This window comes from Cavia porcellus, unplaced genomic scaffold, assembly GCF_034190915.1.
Source record: "Cavia porcellus strain 051 isolate PalLab524CR breed Dunkin Hartley unplaced genomic scaffold, mCavPor4.1 scaffold_8, whole genome shotgun sequence".
Lineage (NCBI taxonomy): Eukaryota > Metazoa > Chordata > Mammalia > Rodentia > Caviidae > Cavia > Cavia porcellus.
Genome location: NW_026947491.1, coordinates 39,644,817 through 39,663,511, shown reverse-complemented (window position 1 = coordinate 39,663,511; position 18,695 = coordinate 39,644,817). Strand labels below are relative to the sequence as shown.

Here is an 18,695-nt window from a genome sequence, read left to right as displayed (position 1 = left end):
AATTGTGTGTGTACATAATGAATATTGATACCCTCCTCCCATAGCCAGGACATGTCGGGTTTTAATTGACACCTACTTTCTCTGGAGGCTTTCCTGCCAGAATGAGTAGGTTAGATTAGAGGAGAAGTGCACATATGTTCACAAAGTGAAAAACCAATCTCTCCTGATTAATCCAGAAATGAGTACAAAGGTAAGGGGAAGATATAGGATGAAAGTTGATAGGGCCTACCAAAAATAGTCTGTAGCCCTTCTTTACATAGCAAGAAAAACTAGTGCTGGAATTGCCAGCTTACTCTGAATATTTGGAACAACATCTCCTGGCTATTTGCCCTTGAGTTACTTTTCTAATAAATCCCAGCTGCTTTGCATCCTTTGAATCTGTCACTTAGAGAGTTGCTGTAAGCATCTTCCTAACTAATCCCCTGAGACAGTAAAAACAAAAGTCAGGCTGCCTTTAATTGCTCTGAGTAAAGATGTCTGCAGAGACTGCTACACTTAGAAACTTTGGGATTATCTAAGTAGCAAATGCTAATGAGGCTCTGAGGATTTCAGTTCAATGCTTTCTTCCACTCCCCTTAGACTTGTTCCCACAGACAGAACAGAGAACGGAAGCATGAGAGGTCCATACTGGGCAGGACTGGCTGGGACCCAAGGGTCTCCTCAGAGTATGCTCAATACTATTATTCTGCTCTCCCAGGGGGAAAAGTTTGCAAGTTCAAAGTTATTTTTATTGACTTAACTAGCCTGTGTTAGGCAGTTCTCTGTGTTATAATTCACTGGGGAAAAGAATGCTTTTATTTGAGATTATTAAACCTGGAAAAGGTATAATCAGTATTTGTGTCTTTGTTTAGAGTACTTCAAAAAAGCAAAGAATGGAGAACTCATATCCTGAACAGAGACTTCAATGACATTGTAAAACTTCTTTAAAGCAGGTCAAATAACAGAAAGTTATCCAGGGACTCAGATCTATGGAGACCCCTTCCCTAGAACCAAAAAGTAATCACATCACTCCTTCATTTTTTCAAATCATATAGTCACCCTACTATGTGCCAATCAGGATGCTGAGTGTTACCAGAGACTGAGAATAAAGAACAGTCTTTGCTTTCAGATAAGTAAAATTCTAGAAGGGAAGAGAAGTCTTTCGAAGCAAACATTATGACAAAGGCTGTTTTAAGTTCCATAAATAAGCTGAGGTTCACATCTGTAACTCCAGCACTGGCAGCAAGGCCAAGACAAAAAGAGTGTAATTTCAAGTCAAGTCTGGACAATTTGTGACTTAGACCCTGGATCCAAGTTAAAAAAAAAAAAAAAAAGATGGCTGGGGGTGGGTGCACTAGGGATAATTCAGTGCAAAGATCCTGGGTTCAATCCCCAGTACCAGAAAGACAACTCAAAACATAAGCAGAAATTTGAAGATATTCAGCAGTGAGACTATATACTCAATTTCTGACTGGAGATGGAGAGGTCAGGAGACACCTCAGGATTAGGCATCTAATCTGGATCTCTAACATTTCAGATTTATTCTCCTTCCATCCACAAGATCCTAAATCAGACATCCATTATCTTATTTTTTCAATCATTCATTGAATGATTTTTTTCATAATGATATAGGAAAACTATAATTCCCAACCTGTTAGCTGTCAGATGCACCAAGTTTGTAGTCTCACAACATGGAAGAATAAAGTCTCGAGCCAAAGGAGGAAGTTATGAGAGTTTTACTGGAGAAGAGGAATAGCTCCTGGATTTTCAGGTGGGCTCCTGTGTGGGTGTCCATCGAGGCGCTGCGGCAGGGTGATATATAAAGCAAAACCACATGCGGGTCAAACTAAATCATGAGTACAGCGGCAGAGAGCAAGGGTACATGAAAAGAACAACGGCATTTTTGAAAGGGAGAGGAGTAGTGTCCAGATGTTCTGGTTACCTGCCTGATGCCTACCAGGACCCACCGGACCAGGTGGTCCTACTTACATTATAATCTCAAATTGCTGTTTATCTTTAGGGGGCCTTGCAGGCCTTGCTAGTGCTTCTCACATTTGCCTCCAACTCCAATTCTAATTCCAATGTTTTAATTTTTTTTTTTTTTTTTTTTTTTTTTTTTTTGTACCAAAGATCGGGCAGGCACTTATGCCGCGGAGCTAAATCCCCGGCCCCTGTCTTTCTTCCCTTTTTTTTTTCTTCCTTTCTTTATTTTTTATGCTGACTTCAAGTGCCCAGTCCTCCCCGATTACTTGTTAAAGTGTATCTCATTTATCTGTCTATAATAATATAACCTACAAAGTGCCAAGGTCAGTTGTAGGTATACAACAGTGAAATAATGAAAACGGTGGAAACAAAGAAATGCCCTTGTCCTTCATGAGGTTTACATTCTGGTAGGGTAGATAAGTAAACAGAAAACCTTGAGTGAATATAGAATTGAGGAAAGAGCTAGGTAAGGAAAAGGAGGGGAACTCACCTAAGAAAAAAGGATCAGAAAAGGCCTACTTTGAACGTGGCTCATGGGTGGTGAAAGAGTTTTCGGCACAGTTAGAAGACAGAATATATGTATCCTACTGGATTTTATTATGTGTGATAGTATAAACAAAATTTTTTAGAGGCAAAGAGATAATACAGAAACCATTGTTCGTTTTCTGTTAACTAAGTTCTAAATATTCTGTAATATTTTCATCCTCTTGAATGGTTTCACACTGTCTTGATATGTTTGATGCTATAGTATACAAAGTTATACTCAAATATTTCAAGGAAAGAGACACTATGGTAACTACTATTAAGTTGGGTTATCTTGTGGTGAAACACTATGTTGCTGAAATTGTTCTGCTTTTTTGTATTGTTATATTATTATGTCCTCTTTTATCTCAATCTTCCCTTTTTTAAAAAAATTTTTTTATTATTATTTTTTAAGGGAAAAATTTTTTAAAATTAGCAGAGTATATTATAGTAACTTTTTTTATTTCCTATTAACTCGATTTGAAGCCCTGAATTGCTCTCACCATCTTGTTTTGACTGATTTTACTCCATTCTGTTCTGTTTGATATTATCAAGTTTGAGGGGATAGGCAACTACTTTGAAGGCATTAAGATTCACTATGATGCCCATTCTGGTTTGACTATTATCTTCTTTTGAAGTTCTGTAATGTCTCCAATGTTTAGGTTCTATTGGTTTTGTTCTGTACTGTTCTGTTCAATTTTATTATACCTGATGATACAGGCAATTCTTTTTGAGGTAGCAAGAGGCATTATGGTAACCATTGTTGATTTCCTTGTATTCTGTTTTTACATCATGTCCTATGTCTATCCTTTGTTTTGACTGACTGCTTTGTTTTGTCATATTTGGTTTTATTCTCTTCCAAAAAAAATAGTAATAAGAACTGTGGGAGGAATAAAACCCAAAATGTGTAAATGTTATTGTAAAAAAAAAAGAGGAAAAGAAAGTGCTCTAAAGGACACAACTGCAAGTGTGTTTAGGTGTGTAACATAGATGACCATATTACTAAGTTGTTGCTGGGTCATTGAACACAACTGTTTGCAGTCTCACTGTTTGAATGTCCACTTTGTATGCTTAATTTTGTAACTTAAACAACTATTTCTAAGATGACAATATGTAATCTATTAACTAGTGATTTCTTACAGTTTTTTTTTGAAATTCTGTATTACTTGTACCCTTTTACTATTTTGTTTTATTTTTCTTTAAATAAAATTAAAAAAAAAAAGAAGACAATATAAAGTGGCCTTTTATTTTAAAGATGTGGAGAGAAGTTCCATGACTGCAGGGGCCTGGCTTTCTCTGCCTGGCACATGGTGTGGGAGGCATATGTATAGCTTTGGTCTGGGGTGGTGGTTAAGGGGCATTACTGATGCACAAGTAGCCCATTGGAATTTATTTCATAAATTGCCTAGGGATGGGAAAGGTGACCTCAAGACAAAGCCCCTTGGTTCCGCCTCCTGGCCTCCCACCGCTGCATCGTCCTATCCAGGGCAAAATCCTTTCAGGTGGGGTGCACCGAAGTAAACTGAGTGTAGAAAGCCCTAAATTCAATCTCTAAAATAACCAATATAATAATAATTTTTTAAAAGACCCATACACTAAGACTTAAGGGATGAGAATGAGCAAATTTTGGCAAAAGGTAAAGAAAGAGCATTCTAAAATGATAAAAATAACATATGCAAATAAAATAGGAAAGAGGTTGAAAGATTACTTTCTGAAATACAATGAATAAAGAAGCACCAGACTGAGATGAGGTTTGAAAATCAGAGGAGGATGCATAATCTTGCTATTGTTAGTAGGTCAAAAAAAATTTTTAAGTAATTACTATTAAACATTTACACTAGAATTATAGTGTTAGTAGAAAAATAAATTTTAAATACTTTTCTATTGTACAAAGATTTGATCATTTTGACTGTAGTAGCTAGTAAAATAACCGAACACAAAAAGCTGATTGGGGTCACAACCAGCCTTACAGAGTGCACCAAAGAGAAATGCAAGTTTCCTGCCAGACTTTCTGCATGTGAATGGCTGAGCACACCAGGGGTTCACACTCCCACTGTAGCCCCCAGGGACAGTGGCCCTGCTGCAGAAGACAGAGGATGTAACACGACCCAGAGTACCTCAGATGTTATATTAAGTGCAATATAAAATTATTTTTTAAGTTAATGAACAATAGGAACTGATTTACATTTTATGATGATTCTTCTTTCAGTGAGGAAAAAAAGATAGAACAAAGGTAAAATGAAAAGACCAGTTAGGATGTGCTTGAAGCCCAGGAACTAGATAATCACATATTGGGTTAGGACACACACACACACACACACACACACACACACACACACCATATGTACTTTCACAAAAGATTCCCCTAGACTTCCTGATGAATTAAATGGGGGAAATGGAGGAAGCAAAGATCCTAGAGTCACAGAATTGAGTGAGGTAAGATAGAAAATATAAACCAGTAGAAAGAAAGCAAAGGAAATCTTAATTTTAAAATTGTACTTCAGGACACATTCAAGGTTACCCAAGGTTACAAAACTTCTTTATGTTTCAGGAAATCACTCCAAAATTCCAAAGGTACGATAAGCCTATAACCTATAACACTTCTCCTCTGTAAATTAAGCTCTTGTTTTTCTCCCAATACTATAGATTCACAAATTCCATAAACTTCTGGCCTGAAAGAAACAGCAGTATTCATTCGGTACCACATCTCTACATGTCAAACATATGCAAATGATGAGCGTTCTAACCTAGGCCACTGGTGAATAACCTAACAGACACTAGTAATATACATCCTAGATAATTCATCTTGAGAGTCTCCTCAATAATGTATAAATATTCCCAGCCCCGGAGCATAATGTCCATCTCCTTTGAGCTCTCATACTGTTTTCTTTGAGTGTATACTTTTTTGACTTTGCTTAAGAAGTCTGTCTGGGCTTCTCATTGAAGAGTCCTGCAAGTATTTTCTGTGATAAGTCAAGAACTTGTTCTCTGAGTGGGTGTAAATTGAGATCTCCACCTCCTCTTTAGGGGTGAGGCAGTATGGAAGAGAGAGAGAGAGAGAGAGAGAGAGAGAGAGAGAGAGAGAGAGAGAGAATTGACAATTGATTCTATGTTTAAGACGAGGGCTTATGATTTTTATCCTTGCTTCTGTTCATGTGATGCATTACATGCATTGATTTATACATATAGGACCATCCTTACATCCCTGGAGTGAAGATACTAGGTCATGATGTATGATCTTTTTGATAATTTGTTGTATTTTTTTGCCAAGATCTTGTGGAAGATTTTTGCATCAATGTTTATTAAAAAGATTGGTCTGTCAAATGGCCAACAAATACGTGAAAAATTGTTCAGCATCTCTGACCATTAGAGAAATGTGAATTAAAACAACACTGAGATTCCATCTTACCTCAGAAAAAATAGCTATCATCAAAAAGTCAAATAATAAGAAATGCTGATTAGACTGTGGGGGAATCAGGAACCCTCCTACATTGTTGGTAGGAACACAAACTAGTACAACTATTTGAAATCATTATAGAGATTTTTCAAAAAGTAAAAACTAGAAATTCAACCCAGCTATTCCACTTGTAAGTAATTTCCCAAAAGAGTTGACATTGTATTATACTCGTTGCCATGTTTATAGCACCTCAACTCATAATAGCTAAATCTTGAAAGTATACCTATCATCAGGTTAAAAAAATGTGGTATTTATACACAATGGAGTACTATTATGCCAAGAAGGTGGACAAATTTGAGTACTTTGTAGGAAAATAGATGCATCGTGAAATCAAAATGTTATGTGAAATAAATAAAACACACAAGCTCAAATATCACATGGCTTTTCTTATGCTATGTAAGAAAACCAAAATATAAATAAAGACCAAATAAATGATAAATAATAGGAAATGGGAAGATAGATCTTTTGCAAATGAGATTAAGAGATAGAGGAAGGGGGTCAAGAAGAATTGAGATGTGTTATGTACATGTACCAACTACCCATAATAAATGTCATTATTATGTACTGCAAATAGGCACTAATAGAAAATTAAAATTAAAATTAAAGAAGCCTGAAATTTCTAAGACACGAAGACACCCAAGGCTATTCATATAAGCATTCCTTAGGATAATTTCTGCTTCTTCCCTTCCAGACCTATCACACCTAAACTTCCTTAAGGATACTATTGGTCCATAAATTAGCTTAGTTGAGAAAGTAATGAGCAGGAAACCAATCTTAAAGGAGCAGACTGAGATAATTCAAGGAATGCTTAAATATCCATCTTTTAAAGAAACTTGGTTCATACCTTTTACCTGTAAAATGGGCCATTATCCTAAATTGTTATAATTGATACATTATGTCAACTTGAGAAGTTTAACTAAGAGACTCGGCATTAAGCCAAGATCCTTACTTAGTAAATATCCTCAGCCTCAGCAAAAGCAGGGCACAGAACTTTTGAGAGTGCTACACTAAACCTGGCAGGGGTGGGGAGATCAGGGGTGGCCTGCGTGCAGTATAAGGGAGGAAAAGAGACTTGCTCTTCCCCACTTTTTTCTCTGGTTGCTTTTGCTGATTGCTGCCTTAAACTGTTGCCCCTGTGCTATGCCACCCTGCCTTGGAGCCAGTTGATTACGCACTGAAACTTCCACAAACTGTGTGCTAAACAAACCTTTTCTTTCTTCATTTTGGGTGTTGGGTATTTTGTCTCAGCCATGAGAGAAAATTAACCAAGACAGGAGTGGATGATCTTTTCTGTAGGTTTTCAGGCCTCAAGAAAAACATAAAAATGTTCCCAGATCCAACAAATAACATGCCTGTCTCCTTTGAGGGCTCACAGTCTATTTTTGAGTGTATAGTTTTAAAATTCTGCCTAATAAGTTTTAAAAAAATTTTTAAAATTCTGCCTAATAAATTCCTTTATGTTTCTTACTGATGTGTCCTGAAAATCCCCTTTCAGTGACGGAAGTCAGCAAACCTGTAATCTGTCCTATTGATGAAATGAGTCACAGCTCTCTATGCCTGGTTTAAAGGCTTCCTCAGACCCTGTCTGGACATAGGGAGACTTCCTCTGTGCCTGTCTGATGATAGACTGAGCAACTGGACATCTTGATTTTGTGGACTAGTTATTCTCTCCTTATAATAAGAAAATCCTTAAATATTGTCACGTGACTTTATGATCCTACAGGTCAAATCTGGGCTTGATGATGTGACTTGCTTTAACCAATGCAGTGCAGGCAGAGTGACAGTAGGTCATATTACAGTTTCAAAAAATCTGCTATATTCTACTGATGCTTCTAGGGAAGGAAAAGAACAAAGGATAAGAACCAGCTAAGGCCTCTCTTGTTGCTTTCAAAGGAGGTCCCTCCCAGAAACTTCAGATTTTGTCTAATTCTTTGACCAGGTCTTAGTCAAGGGACCATCTCTATGAGCAAGGATGCCCCCTCAAAAAAAATTTTTTTAAGTCAGGCATACTCCTACACTCTGTAAGATTAAAATTTTCTTGAGAAAAAGAAAAGTAAGCATAGCTTTTATGCAAGTGTCTGTCTCTATCATAAGAAGTTATTTTAAGAAGGAAAGATTATGAAAATGAGAGGCTGAATAAAACAGGGATAGAAAAGAGAGCTTAATGAAATGTTTCAGAAAAATTAAAATGAAAGCCAGATTATAATAGATTAAAGAAAAATACAGTAGAGACAGTTTATATAGAGATTTTTAAAATTTCTTTGAATTAGAGCAAATAATTGAGATAAAAGTTAGAAGAAAATCAAGGTCAGCTAAACATTTTTCTCAAACTATAGGTAGGTACCAGAGCCAATTATTTTTAAACAATACTGTATCTCTTCTGTTTTACATATAGTGTCTGGCTTTGAATCCAAAATTAAGTGATATATTTAAAAGTAATTTTTTTCTTTTTTTTTTTAAGCCAGTCGAATTTAGCAGTGTGTGGGGGGGGTGGTATACCAACTTTAGTGACACTAATGTTAATAAGTTCTGATAACCCCCTGCCATCGGACCAGCCTAAAAGTAATTTTTAAAAATTACTTACATTTTTGGCATACTATACAGATAATTTAAAACAGTGAATTAATATTTTGAAAGCCTTTGTGGAAAGTTGAGCAATATTCATCACATGTTGATAAATTCAGAACAGAGGTAGAAATTAGGAAAAGCACCAAAGACAGTCTAGAAAAAAATTTGTTTGAGGAGTCCAGCTTGTTTGGGACCCTTGTGCCTTCTGGGTGCACTGGAACAGCTAGGCGGGTCTCAGGCGCCTACATCCACCTCCCCAATCCTGGCTGTGCTTGGAGGACTGTGAAGTTCTAAGCAAGCAGGTGAGTGCCACCAGTTCCAGAGGCCTGGCATCCTGGGGTAAGTGCCCTGTGTACTTTTCCCCTAGCCCAGATTGTTTGGGACCCTCGCTCCTTCAGGGTGCACTGGTACAGCTCGGCAGATCTGGGGTGCCTGCATCTGCCTCCCCATTCTCAGCTGTGCTTGGAGAACTGTGGAGTTCTAAGCAAGCAGGCAAATGCCCCTGGTCCCAGAGGCCCAGCAGCCTGGGGGAACTGGGTGCCAGACTCCCAGGAGCTGAGGGCATAGAAGAGGATTTCCAACAGACCCTGAAGAAGCTTTCGAATAACACTTGAAACACAGAAATATAGGAAAATGACAAAATGAAAGACCAAATTTACAATTCAAACTTCCAACCCATCCAAAGAAACCTTAAGAGTGATGTATATAGAAGAAAATATATGCCATACACTGAAAATATTGGACATAATAGCAACAGAAATAAACAAGCAACACCAGGAAGCTTTAAAGGAATTCAAACTAGAAATAATCTCCCAGGTAAAAGAAGAAATGATAAAAGAAATGAAAGAGATGTGAACATATCTAAAGAAAACACAGTTAAAAATTGGAGGAATTAAATAAAAAGATAGAATCCCTAGATGAGCAATATAAGAAACAGAATACATAAAGCAGATGCACAGAGATATACAGGAAATAAAAAATTCCACTGAAAGCTGTAAAAACTGCCTCAATGAAAGTGAAGATAGAATTTCAGACCGTGAAGACAAGATTGCAGCTAGTGAACAGGAAAGGAAAGATCTTTTAAAAATAACAAAGAATCAGGAAACAACAATTCAACAACTGTAAGATGATGCAAAGAAAAATAACATAAGATTGATAGGGATTAATGAAAAAGAAGGGGACAACATGAAGGATGTCAGGAGGATATTTAGAGAAGTAATAGCTGAAAATTTCCCAAACATGAGATCAAAAACTGACATTAGGATCAGTAATGCATACAGAATTCCAAATAATCATAACCAAAATAAAACTACACCCAGACATATAATAATCACCATCCCAGAAGTCCAACACAAGAATAGATTATTAAAAGCTGTCAGAGAGAAAAAACAGATCACTTATAAAGGAAAAACCTAGGGGCTGGGAATTTAGCTCAGTGGCATAAGCGCCTGCATTGCAAGCAGACAGTCATGAATTCAGTCCCCGGTACCGATTAAAAGGAAAAAGACAAAAAAGACAAACAAAACAAAACAAAACAAAACCTATCAGAATCACAGCAGACTTCTCAGCACAAACAGTAGTCAAGAAGAGCATGTAGTAAAGTATTTCACATCCTAAAGGAAAATGATTTCAAACCTAGACTGATGTACCCTGCAAACCTGTCCTTCAAAATCAATGGTGAAATAAGGTACATCCATGACAAAGAGCAGCAGAAGAACTTCATGATCACCAAGCCAACCCTGCAAAAAATATTGAAAGACAGTTTAGATACACTTAGGAAAAAAATCACTAAGCAAAGTAGATAATTAAACAGAAAGATAAACATGCAATGGCAGAAAATAACAAATCAACAAAAAACCAGCATATAACATTTATAACCATTAATGTAAATGTTCTCAGTGCACCAATTAAAAGAGACAGGGAAAAATGGATTAAGAAACAAAATCCATATGCTGTCTACCAGAAATCCATCTAACCCAAAAGAATACTCACAGACTGAAAGTCAAAGGATGGAAAACAAAACTTCATGCAACAGGAACCCCCAAAAAGCAGGAATAGCCATCTTGTTTGCAGACAATGTGTACTTTAAACCAATAATTATCAGAAGAGACAAAGAAGGTCACTACATACTTGTTAGGAGAAAACTTCAAGAGGAAGAGATAACTGTCTTAACTATATATGTACCAAATTTCAGAGCACTCAGTTATATAAAACAAGTATTAACAGAAACGAAAAATCAAATTATCAGTAACACAATTGTAACAGGAGACCTTAACATACCATTGACACCAGTGTACAGAACAACCAGACAGAAAATCAGCAAAGAAATAACAGAACTAACTTACACATGTGAACAAATGGACTTGATAGACATATGCAGAGTGTTCCATCCAACAACATCAGAATACACACTCTTCTCAGCAGTACATGGGTCATTCTCTAAAATAGACCACATATTAACTCACAGAACATATTTAGATAAATGCAAAAGAGTTGAAATTATACCTTGCATGTTACTGGATCATAGTGCTTTGAAATTAGAAATTAATGAAAATAGATACTGCAAAAATCCCACAAACATGTGGAAACTGAATAACACACTCTTGAGTAATCAGTGGGTCACTGGAAAATTAAAGAAGAAATTAAACAATACCTACAAGAAAATGAAAATACAACTACAACTTACTGGAACCTGTGGGATGCAATGAAAGCTATCCTCAGAGGAAAATTTATTGTACTAAGTTCCCACATCAGGAAAACAGAACAAATACAAATAAATAACCTGATGCTACACCTCAAACAGCTAGAAAAAGAAGAGCAAGTCAAGCCAAAGCCAAAAGAAGAGAGGAAATTATAAAAATCAGAGCAGAAATCAATGCAATAGAGACTAACAAAAACAATCCAAAGAATCAACAAATCAAAGAGTTGGTTCTTTGAAAGAATAAATAAAATTGATAAGCCCCTAGCCAGCCATATTAAAAAAGGGAAGAAAAAGCTCAAATTCATGCAATACAGAATGAAAAAGGTGAAAATACTACAGACTCTACAGAAATACAGAAGATCATCAACACCTATTTCGAAAACCTCTACTCTCAAAGGTTTGATAACACAGAAGAAATAGACAGATTCCTAGAAACATATGAAGTACCAAAGCTGGGTCAAGAGGATGTAAAAATGCTGAATAACCCAATTTCTACTAATGAAATTGAAAATGTAATTAAGTCCTTACCTACAAAGAAGAGCCCAAGCCCAGACAGATTCACTGCAGAATTCTACAAGAAATACAAAGAAGACTTAATGCTGACACTCTTCAAACTCTTCAATGAAATTGAAAGGGAAGCAATCCTTCCTAAGTCATTCTTGGAAGCAAATATCACTGTAGTACCAAAACCTGAGAAAGACCCAACTGAAAAAGAGAAATATAGACCAATCTTCCTAATGAACACAGATGCAAAATTTCTCAATAAAATATTGGCAAATAGGATGCAGCAAATCATCCAGAAGATTATATACCATGACCAAGTGGGATTCATCCCAGGCATGCAGGGATGGTTCAACATACATAAATCAATAAATGTAATCCACCATATCAAAAAAGCCAAAAGTTAGAATCACATGATCATTTCTATAGATGCAGAAAAGGCTTTTGATAAGGTTCAACATTCCTTCATGATAAGAACTTTATAGAAAATTCAAATAGATGGTCTTTACCTCAATATAATAAAGGCTATCTATGACAAACCAACAGCCAGTATCACACTAAATGGTCAAAAATGTAAGGCCTCTACTTTAAAATCAGGCACAACACAAGGATGTCCTTTATCACCACTCCTATTTAATATAGTACTGGAAATAATAGCCAGAGCAATTAGACAAGAGAAAGAAATAAAAGGAGTAAAGATAGGAAAAGAAGAAGTTAAATTTTCTTTGTTTGCAGATGACTTGATACTCTACATAGAAGACCTCCTAAACTCCATTGAAAGACTCTTAGATATAATAAATAAATTCAATAATGTAGCTGGATACAAAATCAATACTCAGAAATCAATAGGAGTCCTATACACTAACAACAAAATCACAGAGAGGGAAATAAGAGAAACCACACTCTTGACACTAGCAAGCAAAAAAATGAAATATTTAGGAATTACTCTTACAAAAGAAGTGAAAGACCTTTACAGGGAAAATTATAATACACTGAAAAAAGAAATTGAAGATGATCTCAGAAATGGAAAGACATCCCTTGCTCATGGATAGGAAGAACAAACCTTGTGAAAATGGCCATTCTCCCAAAACTCTTCTACAGATTCAATGCAATCCCAATAAACATACCATCAACATATCTGATAGATCTAGAGAAATCACTCCTAAAATTCATCTGGAGCGAGAAGAGACCTAGAATAGCAAGGACAGTTCCAAGCAACAAAGCCATGGCAGGAGGCATCACAATCCCTGACTTGAAGTTATACTACAAAGCAACAGTAGTAAAATCAACATGGTACTGGAATCAAAACAGAGCCAAAGATAAATGGAATAGATTAGAAGATAACAACCATAACTACAAACACACTCAACCACCTTATCTTTGATAAAGGAGCTAAACAGGTTCACTGGAAGAACAACAGTCTCTTTAATAACTGATGTTGGAAAAACTGGCTCTCCATATGCCAAAAACTAAAACTAGACCCATGCCTATCACCATGTACTAAATTAAAATCTAAATGGATCAAAGATCTGAATATTAAAAGAGAAACACTAAATCTATTGGAAGACAAAATGGATAGAAACCTTGAAGACATAGGGGTAGGTAGAAATTCATGAATAGGACTCAAACCGCATGGGAAATACTTCCCAAAATCAATAACTGGGATCACCTCTTATTAAAAAGTTTCTGCATATCAAAAGAAATCTCCAGCATAGTGAAAAGAAAACCCACAAACTGGGAAAAAATCTTAGTGAACTCTCCCTCAGACAAAGGACTTCTGTCTAAAACATATAAGAATTAAAAAAATCAGACCCCAAAATTCAAAGATCCAATCCAAAAATGGGCATCTGAGATGAATACACACTTCTCAGATGAAGAAATACAAATGGCAAATAAATACATGAAAAATGTTCATCAGCATTAGTCATTAGAGAAATGGAAATTGAAACCACACTGAGATTCCATCTTACTCCTGAAAGAATGGCCAGGATCAAGAAAACCATCAATAACAAATGCTGGAGAGGCTGTGGGGAAAAAGGAACTCTCCTGCACTGTTGGTGAGAGTGTAGACTGGTGCAACCATTGTGGAAGTCAGTCTGGAGATTTCTCAAAAAGCTGGGATTGGAAGTCCCATTTGTTCCAGCTATCCGACTTCTAGGCATATCCCCAGAAGAACTGAAAATATCATACCACGGTGATGTATGTGCACCCATGTTTATAGCAGCAAAATTTGTAATCGCCAGATCTTGGAAACAACCCAAGTGTCCATTAACTGAGGAATGGATAAAAAAGTTGTGTATTTTTATACAATGCAGTACTACTCAGCTATAAAGAAGGATCACATTGAGATATTTATAAATAAATGGATTCAGCTTGAGACCATACTCATAAGTGAAATAAATCAAACTCACATGTATGAATACTGAATAGTTTCCCTAGTGTAAAAAATGATTCAAATATATAAAAGTATGTGGTAATCATGATTCCCCATTATGTGGCTTTGAAGCCTTATGAACTTTTCACTCATTAATTGGAAAGGCTTTATTTTGGGCTGCTTGATATTATTGCCTATGATGAAATGAACTGCTATTTTGAAGAAAACAAGAGATCATAATAGTTAGTGCTGATTTAGTAACATCTTGTTTTGAAGTCCCACCAAACTGTTGTTCTTCTGTCTCCACTGGTTTTATCATATTGTGTCTTACTGGATTTTATTACATGTGATAGTATAAACAAAAAGTTTTATAGGCAAAGAGATTATATAGAAACCATTGTTCATTTTTCATTAGCTGGTTCTAAATACCCTGTAATACTTTAATCCTCTTGAATGGTTTCACACTGTCTTGATATGTTTGATGCTATAGTATACGAAGTTTTACTCAAATATTTCAAGGAAAGAAACACTATAGTAACTACTATTAAGTCGGGTTATCTTGTGGTGAAGCACTAGGTTGCTGAAATTGTTATGCTTTGACCTGTATTGTTACATTGTTATGTCCTCTTTTATCTCAATCTCTCCCTTTCTCTTAAAAAAATCTACTTTTTACTATTATCTTTTTAATTAAGGGAAAAAATAAAAAAATTAGCAGGATTTATTATAGTAACTTTTTTGATTTCCTATTAACTTGATTTGAAGCCCTGTATTACTCCCACTATCTTGTTTTGACTGATTTTACTCTGTTCCATTCTGTTTGATAGTATCAAGTTTGAGGGTATAGGCATCTACTTTGAAGGCAGTAAGATTCACTATGATTCCCATTCTGGTTTGACTATCATCTTCTTTTGAAGTCCTGTAATGTTTCCAGTGTTTAGGTTTTATTGGTCTTGTTCTGTACTGTTTTGTTCAATTTTATTATACCTGATGATACAGGCAATTCTTTTTAAGGTAGCAAGAGGCATTATGGTAACCATTGTTGATAACCTTATATTCTGTTTTCACATCATGTGTTATGTCTATCCTTTGTTTTGACTGTTTTGTTTTGTCATATTTGGTTTTATTCTCTTCCAAAAAATGTAATAAGAGCTATGGGAATAATAAAATCCAAAATGTGTAAATTTTGTTGTAAAAAAGAGAGGAAAAAAAGTGCTCCAAAGGATACAACTGCAAGTGTGTTTAGGTGTGTTAAGATAGATGACCGTATTACTAAGTTTTTGTGGGATCATTGAACACAACTGTTTGTAGTCTCACTGTTTGAATGTCCACTTTGTATGCTTTAAGCCTGTAAGTTGAACAACTATTTCTAAGATGACAATATGTAATCCATTAACTAGTGATTTCTTACTGTTTTTTTTTGAAATTCTGTATTACTTGTACCCTTATACTGTTTTTTTTTCCTTTAAATAAAAAAAGAAGAAAAAATTTATTTGAAAAGTTATGGTAACAGTAGTGTAAAAGTGCCTTCAATAAACTCACAAATAGATTGTACATAACTAGTAGGAAAGTAATTAAATGAGCTGGGAGACAGAGCATAGATCCCAGCCATATGATGGCTGCATTTCAGAGAACCCCAGAGTGCAAACTGTGATGCCAGTTAAAACTCACACACTTGAGAAAAGAACTTTGCATACTGAGCATTGTGCAGGGCTGACATCTCTACTTTATTGAGTTAAGATTCTGTGAAGTTCCCTAATCTCCCTTTCCTATATGTGCTCCATTGTGACTTCTCTGATAAAGTGTCTTATTTAATTCCAGCACTTCGGCCTTTTGTGAAGGATTTACTGGTGCATCTTTCTCAGGCTATAGCAATCACTATGATTTATCTTTCCAATGGTCTTTTAATAGGGTTTTAATGTTTTGGAAACAGGATTCCAGTGGTGTACAGTTTTATACTTTATGAACTGATTTAGCAACACAGGTAAAAATGTACCTTTTACAGCACTACAAAATTTTCACAGACTATAACTGTTTTGCTCATGGAAATCTAAACAGAAACTGTTACTGTCCTGAAGTACTTTACTATTATGTTTTATTCATCTAGTTTCAGGGAAGGTCTAGTAAAAGACAAATGGTGGGACAGAGGAAACTTACAAGCAAAACCAGCCTAGATCTTTGCACTTACTATGCTTTACGTTATGAAGAATGAATTATGTGATTTTTATATAACCATTCATACAGAAATTAGTTGTCAGAATCATTGTATTCTGAACAGTATTCAGTAATTAGGAATCATAGTTTTAAGCTGCATGTCGCTGTTTACCTTTAAAAAGTGTTTCAAGAGCTTTGATGAAATACAGTCCTCTGGTGACCGGTACCAGAAAGCTAGAGAGCATATTAAGTGTGTTAGGATTTCTTTAAAGAGTAATGTTGACCAAAGGGTGTGTTACTCCCCCTTGAAGAAAAAGTTTTTAGTGCATTGTATGTAAAATGGGCTTCTCCAAAGAAACTGTTGCTTTCTTCAGTTTCTTTACATCTGAGTTTAGGCACCTTTCTTACATAACCAAGAGTACTCAAATAGAAGCCTGCAAATGCCTATACTTTTAAAATACAGAGCAGTGTTCTCTGTTTGTACTTGTATTACACAAAGAATATTTTAAAAGCATGTTTAAAATTTAGATTTTATACATTTTTAAAGTATGTAGTACATATTATGAGTAATTTTGCCATTGTTACTGAGTCTTACTATCATGAATCGTTTCACTGTGAGGTGCTCGTGTACCTCAGCTTGACAGGTTTCACGTGCGGCCCCCACCCCACCCCTCCTCACCCACTTCAGCTCATCCCATCGCCAAAATGCCCAGAGGAAGGCCAGCTGGCTGAAGGGGCTGGAAAGCAGAAGCCCAAGAGGAGATTCGCAAGGTTTTCGGCTAAACCTGCTCCTGCAAAAGTGGAAATGAAGGCAAAAAAGGCAGTGGAAAAGGATAAATCTTCACACACACACACACACACACACACACACACGTGTGCGCGTGCATGCAAAAGGGAAAAGGGGAACAATTGGGAAAACAGGCCGAAGTGTCTAATTAAGAAACCAAAGATTTACCCGCAGAAAATGGAGAAACCAAAAGCGACGAGTGTGCACCCTCTGATGAAGCGGAAGACAAAGAAGCCAAGTCTGATTAATCACATACACCGTGTTTTATCATTGGCCCTTGTCTCCCTTGCTACATAACCCAGAGGAATATTTTTATCAACTATTTTGTAAGTGCAAATTTTTAGTAGTTCTAGAAACATTTTTTTAAAAGGAAATCCCACCTCGTCACATTTTTTAAGTATATATGGTTTTTTTCCCATGAAATCATTTGTGGTTGTTTATCTTTTGGTACAACCAGAAAATAGTAGAATATTGAGTTATGGGTAGGCTTTGACCGTCTTGGGTGTCAGTTTAACATTCCAGGGGGGCTAGTTCTATATCCTGCAATATCAAACATAGTAAATGGCAAATTGACATCCCAATCATGCGTTTAATATGTCTTGAATATTTTAAATGACTTAAATTTCTATGTTGTTTTTAGTATAATTGTTTCCTAAAGAAAACTACTTCCTGACTGCTACTCCCAGAATCCTGTGCACTCCAAAACACCTTTGGTAGTGGTATTCCAATTTGCCTAATTTTGTTAACGTGCTGTGAAAGATCGGAAACTTGAGTATGCAGTGTATATAATATGAAATTAAGAATCAGTGGGACTTCAGTAACAGTTTATTGATATTTGAAGATACTGGTACATAATCTTACAGAAAATTTGCTTCCAAATTTCAAGATGGAAAGTCACTGGACTTGGCTTTTTAGATTTTTGGTATGTGTGTTAAGAATTGTGTGCATCGGGGATTTAGTTCAGCGGCATATAAGTGCTTGTTTGGCAATTACATGGTCAGGAATTCGATCCCTGATACCAAAGACAGACAAACAAACAAGTAAATATGTGTACAAAGTGAAACGCTTGTACTGATCTTCAACACAACCAATAAAATCTCAAATATGGAAGACAAAAAAAATCTTCTCGCTGCATTGAATGCTTTCTTTGGCCCCTAGGAGAAAACTTAATAATTGTACCTAAAAAACTATGGACAGATAGTGTAAGAGTATAAGATAAGGTGAATATTTTTATTTCCATTTTCTATGAATTCAAGGCTCAGTTCTTTCTTAGCCACTCTAAGTAGCACCTCACTCCCAAGAGTTAAAAGAAAACATAAAGACTTAAAGCTCCCATTGTAATGTAAGGGGTAAAGATTCTGTGTCCTGAGTGTTACTAGCAGCACCAGACTTGCTTTCATGTTTTCTTGAGCCAGAAGAAATAGCTGATTATTGTATATGCAAATTACATGCATTTTTAAACTATTATTTGTGAACTTATCTACCTGATTATGATACTCGGGTCCATATACAAGTAAAATAAGATTTAAGACAGAAGCCATTATACATTTTGCACTATTGATGTGATACTATAGCCAGCTAGGACTTTACCTCATCACAGAAGTATAAATACCACTACACACTATTATACAAAATTATATGTATCATAGTCAAGCATGATGTCTTAGTTATT

General features: G+C 35.9%; 1 pseudogene; it reads left to right on the top strand.

The window, feature by feature from the left end:
* The first annotated feature begins 16,798 nt into the window (after positions 1-16,798).
* Positions 16,799-17,271, top strand: LOC100722289 (non-histone chromosomal protein HMG-14-like; annotated as a pseudogene).
* The last annotated feature ends 1,424 nt before the right edge of the window (positions 17,272-18,695 follow it).